The 18,067-nt window shown below is 34.0% G+C and overlaps 1 long non-coding RNA gene across 1 annotated transcript; it reads left to right on the forward strand.

The window, feature by feature from the left end:
• Positions 1 to 1,640: 1,640 nt before the first annotated feature.
• On the forward strand, positions 1,641 to 17,459 carry LOC137405466 (uncharacterized). The gene is made up of 5 exons (XR_010979762.1): positions 1,641 to 1,707; positions 3,750 to 3,882; positions 8,120 to 8,234; positions 13,752 to 13,889; positions 17,376 to 17,459. It is a non-coding gene; the product is annotated as an uncharacterized lncRNA (long non-coding RNA).
• The last annotated feature ends 608 nt before the right edge of the window (positions 17,460 to 18,067 follow it).

Raw genomic sequence — 18,067 nt, forward strand, 5'->3', positions numbered from 1 at the left:
TTTTGACAACAACTGCGACTTAGTCATTAGCTGAACGCCTTTTTTTCTTGTTATTTTTTTACTGTTATTCATGCCAACAAGAAATTTAAAAATCATGTTGTTTTAAATAATTATAATAAGAGCCTATGGAATACTATTTAAAATAGCCTTTCTCTGTAGGCCCACATAACAAAGATCATAATTAGCAATTGATTAAGCTCTGGTCATGAAATTAAAATTAACATTTTTGTGGTTTAGTGTCATGCTTAGCCTCTGAACATTGATTTCAATGTTTTCCAACTTGTTTCTAACTTGAAAGTTTTGAACTCTTGAGATTACACCATACTGACCCTCTTATAAAGCTTAACCCTGTCTATAACAAATATGATTTCATCTAGTTTTCAATAGCCTAGCTGACTAACCTTACCCACACTGTGTAGTACTGTTCTCATGGTATTGTGGTTGACTTTTGTTAGTACAAAGTAGTATTATACTCACTGGAAATTCGAGAATTATCTTCTCTCAAATCTTGATATTTAAAAGTTTGAGTATTTTTATCTTGTTGGCTAGAATTTAGACTGATGCGTGTGAGATTTGGCGCATGAATTATTTGAACAGAATGGATTAATGCTGGGTTTACTGGAACTGAAAGATGTGTGATATTCAACAACCAGGCTTGCTATGAACTACAGCAACTATGGAAATAATTATAATTGCATTTCAATATCATGATGACTAAGCTGGTGTCTTGTAATAAATTAGGATGTACACATAAAACACCATAGATATAGCATGTTTCAGTCAGTTCTACTAGTTCAATTTAATATGACATGGAGCCAAGTAGTGTTTTTATAATTTTAGTCTCCATTCTTCTGATATGAGATTCTGACGCTTGTCGCCAATGTTTTTGTAGTTCTACCTGCGAAATGATAAAAAGTTATTTTTACCTGTAAAATTACAATTTAAGTATATATATTGAATAATACTTAAATTGTTCTATATACTCGAAGAAGAGATAGAGATAAGGTTTAAGTGATCAAAAAAAATACGTGTATGCAAGGACAAGAACACTCCAGATAACCTAATCGCAAACCAAGAAAACCTCTGTAGTCATAAAAGTCGAAGAAACTGTAGAAATGTCAAGCGATTAGCAGTAGTCGAGAGTTGCTATAATTCATAATGCTTTGGTAGATATGAATTACTAAATAATTTTTTAGCAAGCTTACTTTTTGAACCATGATACAGATACATGCAAAATAATTAAGCTCTCTGTATACACATTAATATGCTAGTTAGCAACAAATTTGTGTGTAGCATTAGCAAAATCAGTGACTAAATTTGCTTGATAGTTCTCCAATGTGCTGTGGGACAACTTTTGTATCTTGCGAGCTTTAGCTTTCAGAGCCAAACATTACCCAGTTCAAGAACTGAAGGTCATAATCTAGTAGTTAGCATTATTTAAACATCCATTTGTGTATAGCTGAGTGTATGGCATTATGTAATAGCGCGGCTGGTGATTGTTTGGTTCAGAGAAATGGCTAATCCCATCAGCCACTGTCAACACCTCATACGTCATTACTCATACGTCTTTGTCTAACTTGCGATTTACTGTCGAACTTGCCTTGGTCAACAAGAATGCATGCTAATCATCAACTGTCTTTTTTTCCTGTAGATTCTGCAATTGTGTTTCGTAATGGTGCTATGATGCCCGACTTGCTTTTGTTGCAGGTATGTACTGACAAGATAAAACAATCTGCCTCTTTTTTTAATTTTGTTTTTCATGGTTCAATTATATGGTCTATAATTTTGACAACAACTGTGACTTAGTCATTAGCTGAACGCCTTTTTTTCTTGTTATTTTTTTACTGTTATTCATGCCAACAAGAAATTTAAAAATCATGTTGTTTTAAATAATTATAATAAGAGCCTATGGAATACTATTTAAAATAGCCTTTCTCTGTAGGCCCACATAACAAAGATCATAATTAGCAATTGATTAAGCTCTGGTCATGACATTAAAATTAACATTTTTGTGGTTAAGTGTCATGCTTAGCCTCTGAACATTGATTTTAATGTTTTCCAACTTGTTTCTAACTTGAAAGTTTTGAACTCTTGAGGTTACACCATACTGACCCTCTTATAAAGCTAAACCCTGTATATAAAAATTATGATTTCATCTAGTTTTCAATAGCCTAGCTGACTAACCTTACCCACACTGTGTAGTACTGTTCTCATGGTATTATGGTTGACTTTTGTTAGTACAAAGTAGGATTATACTCACTGGAAATTCGAGAATTATCTTCTCTCAAATCTTGATATTTAAAAGTTTGAGTATTTTTATCTTGTTGGCTAGAATTTTGACTGCTGAGTTTGAGATTTGGCACAAGAACTCTTTGAGCAGAATGTATAAGTGCTGGGTTTACTCCACTTGAAAGATGTGCAATATTCAGCAACTATGCTTGCTATGGACTAATGCAACTCGGGATCTAATTATAGTTGCACTTAAATATCACGCTGACTATGCTGGTGTCATGTATTAAGTTAGGTTTTACAAAGAAAAACACCGGAGATGTAGCATGTTTCAGTCAGTTCAACTTGTTCAATTAAAATGACATAGAATGGTGTAGTGTTTTTATAATTTTAGTCTCCAATCTTCTGATTTGAGATTATCACGCTTGTTGTCAATATTTTTGTAGTTGTACCTGCAAAACAAAAGAAAATTATTTTTCATTTGTTTTTACAATTTAGGTATAAGGAACAATACTAATCAAAAGAGTAAATAATGCAGTATCTCATCAATGTTAGCCCTCTGAACCCTCACAGCTGGTATTACGGAATCGCGTAGGCTGTGGCAGAAATCTTAACGGCGGAATACAGGCTTCCACATGGTTCTGTTTACAAAATATGTTTTTAAGCAACAGCAAAAACTAATAAAATTAATTCTTTTGCAGGATGTTAGATTCTAAATTTCACTTCCATTTGTAACATTTTTCACTTATCTTTATCTACTTCCTTCATTATAATAACACATTTTATTAGAATGATATCGCGAAACAATCAATACGACTCATTCGTTGGTAGGTCATAAATGACTGTGATACAAATGTAGAATTTTATGATAATAAATATAAATTTCCAGTAGGCCTATATTTTGAGTCATGAAAGGATGATGAGTGTGCTATGGATGAATATTATCTGTAAATGTTTAATCAGTGTTTAAAATCGTGCGAACTTTTATAGTTTTAGCCCGAATAATGGTGACATACTGTTTTTTTCTGTTTGATGACATCTGCTGTAGGTTGTCCGACTTTTTGTACTGCTGTTTCACCAAATATGATTGCATTGTTAGCACGTTTAGATATATTTGGTAAAAAATTAATAACTTCGGATTGCTGGACATATTGTCTAGGTTTACTGACACTCATTGATTAGATCGAGCAAGGATCAACGGGTTAAAACTCGGTTTTATATCATGGATTTTTACAAGTTTGTATTTATATTTAACAACTATGATATTATCTTACATGTATTTACATAGCATTGTCTAATTTATTTGAAAATTATAGAGCTTTAACTAGCAAATGTGGTTGCTGCCTAATGACACAGGCTTGGGTAATATTTCATACCAAGGGTTAGTACAAAGCCATTTGCATAGCTATTCATCCATATCTCGTGTATTGCTTTTCATTTGACCAGCACTTTATGTATTTCTATATCAAATTCATTGACATATAAACCGGTGGTGACTCACGGTTCCTTCATCTATATAGGCCTGGGCGGTCATCAAGGTCCTCTTCCTTGCATTGTCTTCCGGAAGATTTTGGCGATGAGTAGATCATAAATGTCAGTTGAAGGCTTCTTCCCTGTCATTAGACACATACCCAACCTAATTTTAAACAGCTGGTAAGTCATCATTGACTACTTGACTTGATGGGCTTTGTACCTAATGACCTCCCATATACTTTCAACACATTAGTCATAACTTATAATAAACTTTCATGGGTAGCAAAATAGTAAATGATGCAGAATTTGAAGCGAACACGAGTCAATACACAAACCGGAGTCAATACACAAACCGGCTATAGGAAATCAATTGATTCTTCAGAAAATTGTGTCAGTCTACCCCAAACCTTCAAAATAAATATATTGATATATATATATATATATATATATATAACAAAAGCCAATGAATAGATTTAAGAATTCAAGCAATTTATTTTTACACAAATTCTGTACCATTCACTATCTCGCTACCCACTTTCGCCTTGAAATTCTAGAAAATTAGAGATGCGAGTTTGCAAGGTGGTTTTTGATGTATCACTAAATGCCCAAGGATGTGAGAGGCCAGTTACGGAAACTACATCACTTGGTTTTCCCGTCGGGTCTGCTTTAATTTTGTTTTAAAAAGGTTGGCTGAAAATGAGAGTATAAGCAAATCGAAAAGTTTGAATCCAAGAAGAGATGATTTAAAAATGAAAATGAAGAAAAAATAGAATTAGCTCTAATATAAGATCAGAGCGTTTTTTTCAAGTATGTTTTATTCAGCTAAATTCAGTTATATTAAATTTATACTTTAAGTTTGTTTATGCGATTTCACAAAAGTGTAGAGTACCAAGCGTGTTGCATCAAGTCTCTCTCACACCGTCATTAGTGCTATGACTCTCAGAAAGGTCAGAAATTCATACGGTATGCTACTGTATGGACTGCTGCATACTGCCACTACTCAAAATTATGTTATACATAATACTGCTACATTTTAATGCAGACCATAACCTTTACATAGGTATTTGTAACCTTGGAGGCATGGGTATAGAGCATGAATAGATAAAATCATGTATTTTTTCATTGTTATATCTCTTATTGGTAGTTTTTAGAGGATGGCAACACAATAATTTATCTTTAGTTAATTTATATGAAAAACATTTTTTGAGATAGGACTTTAAGAAAATTAACTTGCGAGCTTTTGTCCAAGAATGCATTTTGCTCTCATATCAGACATGACTGTACAGTAGGCGCTCCTAAAAGGGGATGATCGGTTCCAGGAACATTTACATGATAAGGATTTTTCATTATAAGAATGTTAACATACATTTGTACAGGTAAATTATCTAAACCATTTCAGGACCTTTCCAAACTCGCTCATGTGAGAATCTGACTTAAATTCTTTTGAATGTATTGGCGGTGCCTTAACTGCATTATTATTGGTTTTCATCGACAACTTTTCATGATCAACCTCATTGGTTTAATAGACCATGATTGTGGTAATTTGACAATAATTTGATGAAGAGCGCATAGTTTTGACGGCGACAGCGACTTACAACAATTGACTAAGAAAAAATAGTTTCACTATAAAAAAGCGGTAGTACCTTTTCGTCATCTATTCGTCCGTAAGAGCTCAAGATTGCAACTCCAGCTCATGACATTCAGATGCACTGACCAATAGCCTTAAAAGTATTTATCAACAATTGCACTGCTACATTATATGTACCTATTCTCTGTTCCGTCGTCACTTCAGACAAATTATCACAACAGTCAGAATGTCATGGAAATTGTATGTATTATATGTATAATGCTTTATGTACAGTGTTGGGAAAAAATCTTTGTCCGCCTGTTTAAGTAAGTGTAGCACTGCAATAAATTCATCATAACTTGGAAATATTTTGCACCGCATACATATACCCTGTATCAAAACAATCCTAATGAGCTGAAGAATAGAAATAACTAGATTTTAAAATTGCCAAATATCTTCTATTGTATCAACCGCTGCTTACTCATTCACACTGCATACCAGAAAATATGTCATCGCAAATTTTGTTATTATCTCTTCTTTAATTATTTTCTAAATTGAAAATAACAGTCTTGTACTGTTATGGGCCCAGAAAAAAGCCATTGGGGTTGTTTTGCATTTTAATATTTTATCTGGTAGCCTTTGCAGACTATAACCATTCTGCAGCCTTAGGCATGCTGTGAACAAGCCTCACGAGCGCTTGAGTGTTCATAATCTGAAACCAGCAATCATGTTGGACAGCTGGTTTTTTCAAACGCCTTGATCGTGGTAGATCTTTGGTGGTTTGATGCTGCGTTCATTTCTTTACCACTTAATTTTCTTTAGATTGAAATACTCTAAGCTTCTTCGCTATTTTTCTACTGCTCAGATTGGCCATCGTATGCAGGTGAATGATGAGGCCGTTGTAACATTTCTTATCCATGGTTGATGTTGACGCTGGTATAAATTCTGGGATCTCTAGCTGTTCCTTTTTTAACAAGCAAAACTGTAAACCTTTGCTGCACATGCTGTCCAAAAGGACCCGTGTTGTTGTGATAATATTTCACTTGAAAATTAATAATGTCATATTGCGTTTGAAAATGAGTTAATAAGCACTGATTCACATTGATTGGCCTAAAATTGATTATTGATCCCTGATTAACCCTAATTTTATTACTGATGGTGTCAACAAGATCTAATGTTAACTTACTTTTAAATGATGCATGGTTTGTCAGGGTTCAATCCCTCTACATGACTACAACAACAAATTTACCTAAAATGGGCAGTGAGGTTTGAGGTGGACAAAGACTTTCTGACACCACTGTATGTCGCTTTCTTTTCTCGCAGGTGTGGCAAGACAGACTAACACTCAAATCGAACTTTAGAACTCGCCTGATGATACACTTTAAGTTATATGGCGTTTTTGACGCGGTACGAAGCAAAAACTTTACAAAATTGCCTGACTTTTTCTAGAATTTATGCTATAGGAGGTATATGTTATAGGAGCATCTAATTTACTCTAAAAGACCATGTGAGTTTGTGAGGTACAAATATCATGTTTAAAGTGTGCAATAGCTCCCATGTAGGATACTTTTGCTCCCTCATCACCAATTGAACTCTGTTCCAAATTTTGGTCAGGTTACCACGTTTTGTCACAATGTCTCAGCATTTATGCTATATTTTTTGTAGACAAATAAAGTTTATTGTGTATTATCTATTTTTTATCACTTTTAGCCTTGCTTGTTCTCTAGCGCAAAGCCGACCTATTGCTCCTAGCTGTGACTCTGGCACTTATGGGATAAAAGTGCAAGCTGATAATGCGCTGCGTGGCGCTAATCTGCGTTAAAATTCAATCAGCGTGTTCATGCAGAGCGATAAAGCTAGAATTTCTCTACACAACTTTATTGCTAACGAGATGCATTTCGATTGGTTAGTTTTTACCAGAATGTAATTTTAGGCGGGTAATTATTTCTTACTGATGTTCAACAACGTACAGCAGCGCCAATTTTCTATTTTGTTACGATTGAAACATCTTCAGAACGAACACTCAATTGTTCATGAATTTAATAATAGCACTCCCAGTTCTGTCCATCATAACAAACACAATTAAAAAAAAATCTGAGTTGAAAACCAACATCTGGAGTCAATCGTTGCGCCGGTTGACCATCTTGAGAAGGGTAAATATTTAATATATTAAATATGAAAAACCACTACAAAATATAATATGTATAAAAAATTTGTAAAAACAATACAGTTAAAAATACAAGAATCGTTTTTCTTTTGTCTTCTTGTAGTGTAGGCAGTGTACACTCTTTGAAAGGGAGATAGGTTTAATAACAAATGTGGAGGTTGTTTATGTTGTAGCCTAGACGACGACATTTTTACTGGCCTAAATTTATCAACAACTCCGAAAAAACTAATGATACGGATTTTTATTGGCAGTTTGTGAGCGTGCCCATTATATCATTTACTAGTAAATCGCTCAAGTGTGTTTATGCACGCACCAGCGATATCTTCGCCCTCCTCATGACGCTTGCAATAAAATCGCCCTGTTTGGACCTTAAAAGCTCCTTGCTATATTTTCAAAAAAAAGTGAATATACTTAAACCTATACCTATACTGAGAAGGTAACTTACCTCCTCAAATAGAGGTGGCGTTCATTAAAAAGATGGCGCTCGATTTTCAAAGCACTCTCCTGATGTGGTCCCAAATAGCGGTGCCAATCACATCAAGGTGCATTCAAATATAGGTTTAACAGAAGCTCACTTTTAACATTTCTTCCAATACCAAGTTGAAGGTGCTCAGAGACTCTGTGCATAAAGTCCTCATCAACTTATTTTTTTATACAATGTTAAAAACTTTGTGCTTTTGTAGAAGTTGTTTAATCTGGAGAACGAAGATGAGCTCACCAAGCAGAACTATTGTTCTTTAATCATATTCTCACAGAACTAATCATATTGGCCTACAAGTTTTTTGAAAAAACTGAAGGGTAAGTTGATGAGTCCTCTACTTTTTGTAGTCCTAATCTTCTGATAATTAAATTGGGCTTTGATGACTAAAGTGAGCTCTGGAGACTGCAGTCATTACATTGGGTAGTTGGCTACACTAAAATACTATAGCACTGACAATCCGCAAAAACAGTAAAACAATAGTTATGAAGCAAAATAACCATGTATGGAGTGGCATGTACAATTGATATTTAAATTGTACAAATACAATATCAAAGTATTAAAATATTAACCATTTTTTAAAGATTGAATGTATTTCTTAATGAGTGTAGCCTGGGTTTTCCGAATGGAAAAAGTCTAAAACACAATCAGATTTTGGTCTAGTCCATTAACTGAGTGCGTACAACAGGCTGCGCAGTGCAGCTCAGCACAATGTATGCTTATAACCAAGAGCAATGCGCTAAAAAAATCTTTGTACAAAACATTTCTTATTAGTGAGTAGGCAATTAGTTAGCCGGTCATATGTGTACCTAATAGAAAAAAACCAATCGCCATTCTGCATCTAACTAATAGAAAACATGTTAACAGCCAACAGGGACCAAAGTTTTTGAGAATCATTATTTTTGTTTTTACAGTTTATTATTGCAATAAACAGCTGTGTTAGACCTTTACAGCTACCAAGGTTTTAGAAATGGGCAATAAATAAACCTTTGAAAAATGGACTACTGATTGCTACCTATTGTATCAGCAAAAGAGGATGAGAACCTGACCAAGCTCATACTGCAACACACTTTTTAGATTTTTTGTCGGTAACATTAGGCGTAAAACCTTCTGCTGATTAATGTGTATGTTAAAAAACTCTGATAGGCGGTGCGGTTCATAAATAGGGTCATCTTAATCTGAGGGCACACTTCATTGGTGAAAATTAGGTCTTTAATAAGAGCCATCACATGTAGGACAAATTAATGTACCAAAGTCTGTTCTCTTCTAATAAAAAGTGTATTACGTTATTCAATAGAAAAATGATATGGTAATGATGCTACCACTACCAGGCACAATAGCCTTTTAGCTTTTACTTTGAACCAATTTTTATTTACCCTTTATAGCCACAATGTTTGCGCTTTAATTCTGGAGTTGTCTGTTCGTGTAATAATGTTCTATCTACCAATCTTTCATACAAATAAAAGCGTCCACAAGAACCCTGGCCATCATTTTTTAGCTGTTTTTTATGAAATCTAGAGGCATTTGAAACGTTCTTTCTTCCAACAGCGTCAATAATTGTTTAACCTTGTCTTAGCATTTTATAACATATTGAAGGGTAAAGTAACAATTTGTTCAAAACTTCATGAACTTGTGGTATGGCTCTTACTCTGTTTTTTACACTAAGCCTGCTTATAAAAATGCTGATGAAATGCAGTTGCATTTAAATTCTGCATAAATTGTCTAAATTGTTTTTTATCACGGCTTCATTAAGAAATTAAATACTTGGTAAATTTTGATCTTGCAGCCATTTTTTCCCAATCGTGCACGCAGTATGATGCTCAATTACAACAAGGCATGAAGTAAATGTAATACGAAGGAGTTATTGCACTGATTTCTTATGTCTTAATTTTATTTTGAAGCTGTTTCAGTGTGAACTCTTAAACTACCAATAGTACAGCTCGTTTGGCAATGTGTTTCTGTATGGCCAAGTGCTGCATGATGCGGCTTTAGCAAGCTTTTGTACAAATTGTTTCCGATTACTGAGTAATTAGTAAATTACCGTATTACATCTATACCTGATTAAAAAAAGCTATTATTTGCATATTTTGAGCAAATAAGAATGCGTTTACAACCTGAGCATAATATTGCTTTGCAAAAACTTGTTTTATGAAATCTTCTTACTGATGACCAGTAATTTCAGAAGCAATACAGCCATAAATGGTTACTAACTTCAAATCTATAGACTGAGTAACTTTATTGAGCAATAGTACTAATGAGAGTAATTATGTTCATCAGATTAATTAACATGTAAACTAATAATATTCATAAATCATCCGACTAGAGTTTTGTGCTTATCTCACAGTAATTTCAAAATGGACGAAAAGTGGTCCCTCTCACTCGGCAACTTGTTTGTAATATTTTTGGGGGCATGAACTGACATAAAAACTTATGCTGACAAACTTGCTATAAAAATATTGTTAATAAACAATTGGGGTGTAAAGTTATAACCATTTATACACTCTTTTTAGAAATTAGGTTTCACGAAACACTTATGTCGCGGTAGAGAGATCCATTTGGTAGTAAAGGAGTTGAAGTTATAAGCAGGTAGATCATATGGGTCGCGGTCACAGAAACCATGGTTAAGTCGCAAATCACGAAGTTGAGTTATTCGACTTTGAAGTTGCACCAACTGAACTTATAATATTGGTAACAAATTTTGTAACCTGTAGTTCTGGACCAATCAAAGAGTGATCTTTCTGAATCTGAAGTCAGTTTAGCCAATAAAAGTATTTTACCCTGGAAAAAAAACTTAAAACCGTTGCTATGCTAAACAAGAAGTACTGAAAAATGGTGCCCGATTTAACTAATTGTTTCTTTTTTGCCAATTTTAAAGGTAACTTTGACATTTTGGACACTTCTAATAAGTACTTTGGAATTCTAACTGATGTCAAAAGCAGTGAAAGTAAAGGGAGTTGCGGTGATATTTTCTTAACGATTCTTACCAGAATACTACAATATTTAATAATAAGAATAATTATTCAATTTTTATGAAATTATAGTCAGATTTAGTTAGGAGAATAATTATTTGAGTTTGCAAGGTCGAAGTATATAGTGACCGATGGTGTGCAATATGTTACTGTTGTTAATTTTATAAAGATTTGGTTGATGATTTGGGTGTGCCCAATATCGCGATACTTTCAAGCTGTTTTTAATATCTGCAAAATTAAGTAATACACTTTCTTATAAATATACAGCTATTTCTTTGAAAACCAGCTAAAATCTGTTTAGATTTTTAAATTCAGCATAATGTTTTGAATCCAAGTGCAGAAATCTAGATAAATATCACAATATCTTGATATTGGTTGCTATGTCATTTTGAAATGTAAACAAAACTGTACATTTGTTTTCGTTTCTCAAACTTTAACACCAGTTTTCTTGGAACTATGTTTTTGCACTAATGGTAAACGTGCTTCAGTTTTTTGACCATAAAATCTGCTGTAATTTGGCTAGAATCAAAATTTTGTTTGCTAAACCTTGTAATCCCGACTTACCATGAATTCTGTGATCATGACACATATTAATAGTTAATGCACTGTTTGGAACTTATAGTGCTATTGTAGAACTGTAATAAAAATATGTCATCACTAACAGAAATTAACTACCAGTTTTGATTTTGTATAGGTGTCTTGTTTTCTATTACAGATTTTAATGCGTTTGCAGGACAAAATGAAGCAACTGCAAGAGGTTTATCATATAATTTATTTCAAATTATGTTATTATGATAAAACTTTCCGTAGCAAACTTTCATTTGGCTAATACTTGTATCCATTTTTGACTAAAATAAGTCGAACCAATTTGTTTCACTCCTACTACCTGCCCTAAATTGGTGCAAATGGTCATCAGAAATGTGCTTTCTTTGCGCTGCTAAAATGGCCCATTAAATGTACTTTAATTTGATGAAAACTCAAATATTGGTTAATTATTGGCTTTTCCAAAATACCGTAAAATACCCATCTGATTTGCATGTACGACTTAGCTGTCCAAGTTGTCACTGCATGGTACTGGAGCTTGTTATCATTTTGCTTGATGAAGGTTGACTTGCAACAAAATTTCATTACGGTTATTTGGTATCAAAAGATTCACCATGGCTTACTCTGCTGTGTTGTAGGTGCAAAATATGGAGAACTGTGATTACAAGCTCTTAAAAGCTAAAAAAGAAACAGTTAATCTCCGCGATCCCGAAACCGCCGTAGATTGGAATCAATTTATTTCTCTGACATAGTAAAATGATTTGGTTATTGTTTTGACAAGTGATCTTCTCACATGAATTGTAAGTTCCGTAAAAGGCTCAATATAAAACTTCTTGTAGCACTAGTTTATGACATAAACTTTGGGTTTCACCAAAGAGCTCTTACCAAATATAGATGCTCGCTAGTTTACAACTTTGTTTTGGGTTGATCTAATCGTCTAGTCGCAATCTGATCATGTGACCCATGCTTCTTGCCAAACAGCGAGCATAATTTCCGCAGCATTTTTTGACTATCACAGGTGACCAACAGGCTTTTCATGCTTATCAGATGATGATATGCATTCCTTCGAGCTAAGGTTAAAAATTAAACAAATTTTTATGGCAGGTTTTGAGATATCAGTGCTCAAAGTGACATCAATACAGTGATGAGGAAACAGATGCTTGAGGACAATAGACATCATTTTATTGAATGCGTGAAGTTTATTTGTGAAATAATTTAAATGAATGAGGTTGCATGAAAGTGTAAACAGAAGCCATCTTGTTGAGCTACGTTCCATTTGACCCATTTTTGGAACGGGATTGTAATCTTCGGCAATTTTGTGATGGCGGCGATTAACTGTTCGCTTTTCAGCTTTTAAGAGCATGTTATCACATTTCTACATATATTGCACATGCAACACAACAGAGTAAGACATAGTGAATCTTTTGATACCAATTAACTGTAGTGTGAATTTTGTTGCAAGTCAACCTTTAAGCATTAGTGATCTTTTCGAAAAATGACAAGACTTTCTTTTGGAAACATACCTTTCAAGCAACAACGGTATGCGAGTGCCACTGTACGTAATTTTGATTAATATTCTTAAACTTCATAATCATTCTTAGTATTGACTAAGTATAATTGCTTTTTAGTTTGTGTATTTCTTTATGTAATTTTTTTCTGTGAATGTTTAGCTGAAGCTTGTGCAGGGCTGTCATCAACAACAATTTAGTTGAATGTCATTTACTAGTTATTCCGTTTTACAAATTGGACTGTGCCCTGTGAAATAACTGCTTTATTTTAATTGTGTATACAGCTCCTATTCACCCTTGCATGTTTATATTTGTCATGTTCTTGCATTCTGGTTGCCTGACCATTGACGATAGCACTTGTACAGACTATATGTAAGCATAGTGTCTGGGATAGGAACTGAAACTCACAGTTAAAACCTATGGTGACCAGCTCTAAACTTTACCTTGCAATAATATCTAAAAGCCAAGTCCAGATCAGGGTCAGACTACTGACTATCAATTTTACGAATGAGTAATTGCTTTTGAAATACCACTTCAACATTTGAAGTCCATTTTTTTAATAGGATATGAATAAGTTTTTACATTGCTTAACTCGCGTTCTTCTACTGCCTACAAATCACAATGATGACAAATATCAGAGCTGGGATTGAGAGTCATAAGCTAAAATATCAGAGGCACTTCTGCTTGCTCAGTTTTTCCTTTTTTTGCAGCAATCAATGAGCTTGCAATTGATTAGCTATGAACAGAGTTTAATTTAAATCGGAAAATCATCTATTCGAAAAATGTGATATTTCTATTTTGTTATTACTAATTGCAGGGTGTTGCTATAACATGTTCCGCACCCACTCTGGTGCTAGACAAGTTATCTAAAGAATTGGCGATTCAAGGTTACAAAAGCTTACATATTTGGGGAGGTTTCTGGTCAGAGGAGAGCGGACAAAGGAACTTAGTGAAGGTAAATTATGGTGTCAAAACACCAAAATATTGAGTGACATAGAATGAACCTTGGTGAAAAACAATATTTTTTTAGATGTATTTTACAAATATTGAGATGAAAAATTTTGTGCTAGTCCGAAAATTTCAATAATATGTATTTGGACGATGTATCTAATAGTCTGCAACAAGCTATAGCTTTTTTTTTAACTCTGAATGACACTCGTATTGCTCAACTTGCATTTTTGTACCATTTACAATCTCTGTTTGTGAGAAATGTACCTTTTGTTCCAAATCCAGTTCGGCCTGTCATAGCTGTTTTCTGAAGTCATCATTCAATTTTCGGGATTAACGGGGACCAGGGTCTTTTGTGGACAGTGAAAACCCACAAAATAAAAAGTAATGTTTTTAAGTATATACATAAATGAGCCAAACTTTAAGGCCAAAACGCTTGCATTGTTTCATTAGCATAATGTATTTGTTTCCTATGTGAAAAGTAAATTAATGTTCCTTTCATTGACTTTTAGGTCATATTCTAACTTAAATCCAAGTATTTTAACTCAAATTATGAATTTTTTGTACTATGGGCATAGGTCAGATTTTTATCTGGTTGGAATAGCTGTACAGCAAATTTTGCTATAATGTACATGTATACCTATTATAACGCAAATTCCTCTCAATGTAAAGAATTTATGTAAAGCTTTTGTTTGACCAACATAAGTAATGCCATATAGGGTAAAGTGTCAAGTTGGTGAAAATTCCCAAATTTATTAACAAAATTTTCATAGTTGTCCTTAAAAATATCGCTTACATTCTTACCAAACTTGAGCAATGATAAGATGCATAGGGTTCGCTATTATAGATACCAATACATTGTTAAACTAGTTTGTCATTAGAGATTGTCATTTTTGCCAAAAATATGTAAAATGATTCGCCTCGCAAGAAATCAGAAATATTTGAAGGGGATCTATCAGTGAAAGCTTTGGAGTGTTAATACAGACAGACTCCTACTTATGGACATTCGAGTTACGAACAACGGTACATACGAACAGGTCTGCGTGTATATTCATCGATAATACCGACGGTATTACCGACGTATTAGCGGCAGAAAGAGGCGCTATGTAGAAGCATCACCCAGCATCCACCTTCCTCTGCCCAGTTTGTTGCAGTGCATAAGTGTGTGAACGTATCTCCAATGCGCAAATAACTTTTTTGTTTTTCCTGTATGTATTGTAAAGGAGTTTGCCGACCTTTACTTGGCACGATCTAGACTAATAAATAAAAAGAAGAGTGTGTGTAGTTTCATTCAGCTTTTTATTAGCGAAGGAAATTTCACTATTCGAGGAGCGTACATCTATCTGCTCTGCTCAAATAAATGAGATCGCTCCGTTATATTCAGTAATATCAACCGTTCCGTCCTAACGGCAAACGGTGAGAACACCGGCTAACAAGGTGAATAAATAGGACCGCTAGCGAGTTGGTATGACAACAATAAAAGTGACGATAAATGATAGTGTTATGATGGGATATCAGATATAACAATAGCATAACGAGTGAAACAACGGTATAATAAAAGGACAACACATTAAAAGGACAACAACGATAAGTTCCAGCATAACGATTAAAACAATGATACAATAAAAAAGGACAATACATACAATCAATAAGAAATGCAGTGTCATGGCCCGGCGTCCACCACAGTATTCTCTCCATTTTATTAAAAAGTTTTTTCAGTACAAACCAATTTACAGGTTACTTATACAAGCCTTAAACATACTTATATAAACCTTCAATATACTTATATACATGTAGGCATAAATAATAAATAAATACATTTTAAGCATAAATTATAATACAAAATATAGCTCTGAAGCAACTTACGAACAAATTCACTGTACAAACAAATGTTCGGAACATAACTCGTTCGTAGGTTAGGGACCGTCTGTATACCAAGCTGAATGTCATGATATCTAGTCTCATCAAAATCTATCTTGCTCCCAAGCTCTTCCCGACGATGGATAAATGATAAGTCATACAGACACTGATTTTACTTTGTTAGCTAGCCGCAACAAGTAGCAGTCTGTCTCTTGTGGCTTTTATTCACCTCACCTTCTTTTTGATCTCCAAATTCATGTTTACTACCTTCAAAACTGAATGTTTTTTTAATTGCCAAATCAGTTGATATCAGCATCAGAATTAAATTTTTAGCTGAGCTAGAATTTATTTTTGTCATCTCAAATAGTCTACGAAGATGAACTGTTATAAACGAGCGCATTTGCACAGACATGCTAATGGCAAAGAGTAGCTTTATTATATAAGCAGAGACTAAATAGTGTAAACAAAAGCTAAAAATATGTTTTAATAGAAACTTTTCAACTATTTAAAGAATTTCAATAGTGTCTATATAATTAATGATTAATGTATAATCCTAAATATTTAGGATTTGTTTGGAGTGCGCGAGAGGACAACTCTGCTTTGCAGAGTAACATGGCAGTAACCCTATGCTTAATTTGTACATGCATGCATTGCAGTGAAAGGCATATTCATACACACCAACCTTACAGTGTTAAAGGCCAACTGAATGAAAAGGGACTTTTATACAATTTATAGTCAATTTGTGCATGGAAAAAATTGACCGTGTAGACAGTTAGGAATTTTACTCAGCTCAAGATTTTGAATCAACTTGGCTTGTACTAAAAAATACCATGGCAGTGTAGAGTGCTGTAAAAGATTATCAGTTGCAATAATTATGCATTCAAATATTGCAAATTATTACAAGGTCAATTAGCATAGTTGTAGTGTCAGTCTAGCAAGGTAAATGTTGCAAGTTCAAATCCTGTGGGATGCAATATTTTTCCATTATCCAATGGTGGCTTTATATGGACAGACACGGTTCTCATCACAGTACAGGCTGAATGTGTAAAATTTTGTAGATTTTGGTGCATTTTGCTTAGAAATAAGAGGAATGGTAACGCTGTAATTATTAGTTTGTAAAGCAAAGCTTTTCTTAACCCAACTATTCATTACATTTTATATTTAAAAGATACCATTCTTACCTAATAGTTTGACAAAAAAGCTTTAGCTTAAAAGAAAGCATTAATGACAATGTTTGTTGTTTTTTACTTTTATTGAGTTAACTTGTGTTAACAACATCGAAACAAGAATTTTTAAGGCTTACTAGGTTAATTTTTTTTTAGGCAAAACATCAACATAGTGAGAACTGCAATCTCTTTAGGGGAAACATAATTATGCAGAGTTTTAGTAGGAAAGCATCTTCTGTGCGACCTAAATTTAGTACAGCCACCGATATAGCTTGCTGCAAAAGCCTACTCTTCAAGTTTCTGGCCAATCTCCTAAGCGTTCTAAAACAACATGATGGAGCACACTTTTTAGTCAGTATTGTTTTAAAGCTGGTTTGGTATCTTGGGAAAGTCTGTAAAATGAGTAGTGTTCAACATTCTCCTAATTTTTAACTATACTAACAGGTTAATAACTGGTTTCTTTGCAGGTAGAGCAGCATATTTACCAGTGGAGGCAAAGTGGTCAAGATTGCCTAACCTTCAAACAACAAGTTGATGTTCAATTTCCAAAAGGCTGAAATGTCCAGTGACTGTGTCAATTTCCAGTGACTGAAATGACATCCAACCTTAAAGTTCTTTCGGTAGCTGGACGTGTCTACAGTCAGCAAAGTTCTCTTGCGAATTGCTTCAAAGATCTCTAGCTAAAATCATATTTTAAACGTTGTGCAGAGCCATTAGTTACAGCTACCACCACTGCACACATTATACTCGAGGTGCCAGGAAATGGTCACACAATTTGCAAGACAATTATGGAGCTCAGTGTTTTGAAGCTCTACAGCTTTATTTGACAGAAATAAAATAGTCCACTTTTGTTGATGTTTTATGGTATTCTTGTGAATGCTTTGATTTTTAATCTTTTGGTAATGTAACAGCTGTTTTGCCTGCTTTTGATAGGTTGCTCCATTTGCACTAAAGACTTTTAGATTTATACAAACTCATTGTGTTTTAAGAATATTTTATTTGTCACCGTTGCACTCACTTAAGCAATTTGTTTGACGTACTTATATTGAGCTTTCCTTTTCTGTAAACTCAACTCCTTGACGGGGTTGCTTAAAAAGTCAATTTTTTTCCTTATGAGTAAGTTTGGGCTTTTTTTAAAGAAATATGCTGACCAATGTTG

The sequence above is a fragment of the Watersipora subatra genome, chromosome 9, assembly GCF_963576615.1.
Source record: "Watersipora subatra chromosome 9, tzWatSuba1.1, whole genome shotgun sequence".
Classification (NCBI taxonomy): Eukaryota; Metazoa; Bryozoa; class Gymnolaemata; order Cheilostomatida; family Watersiporidae; genus Watersipora; species Watersipora subatra.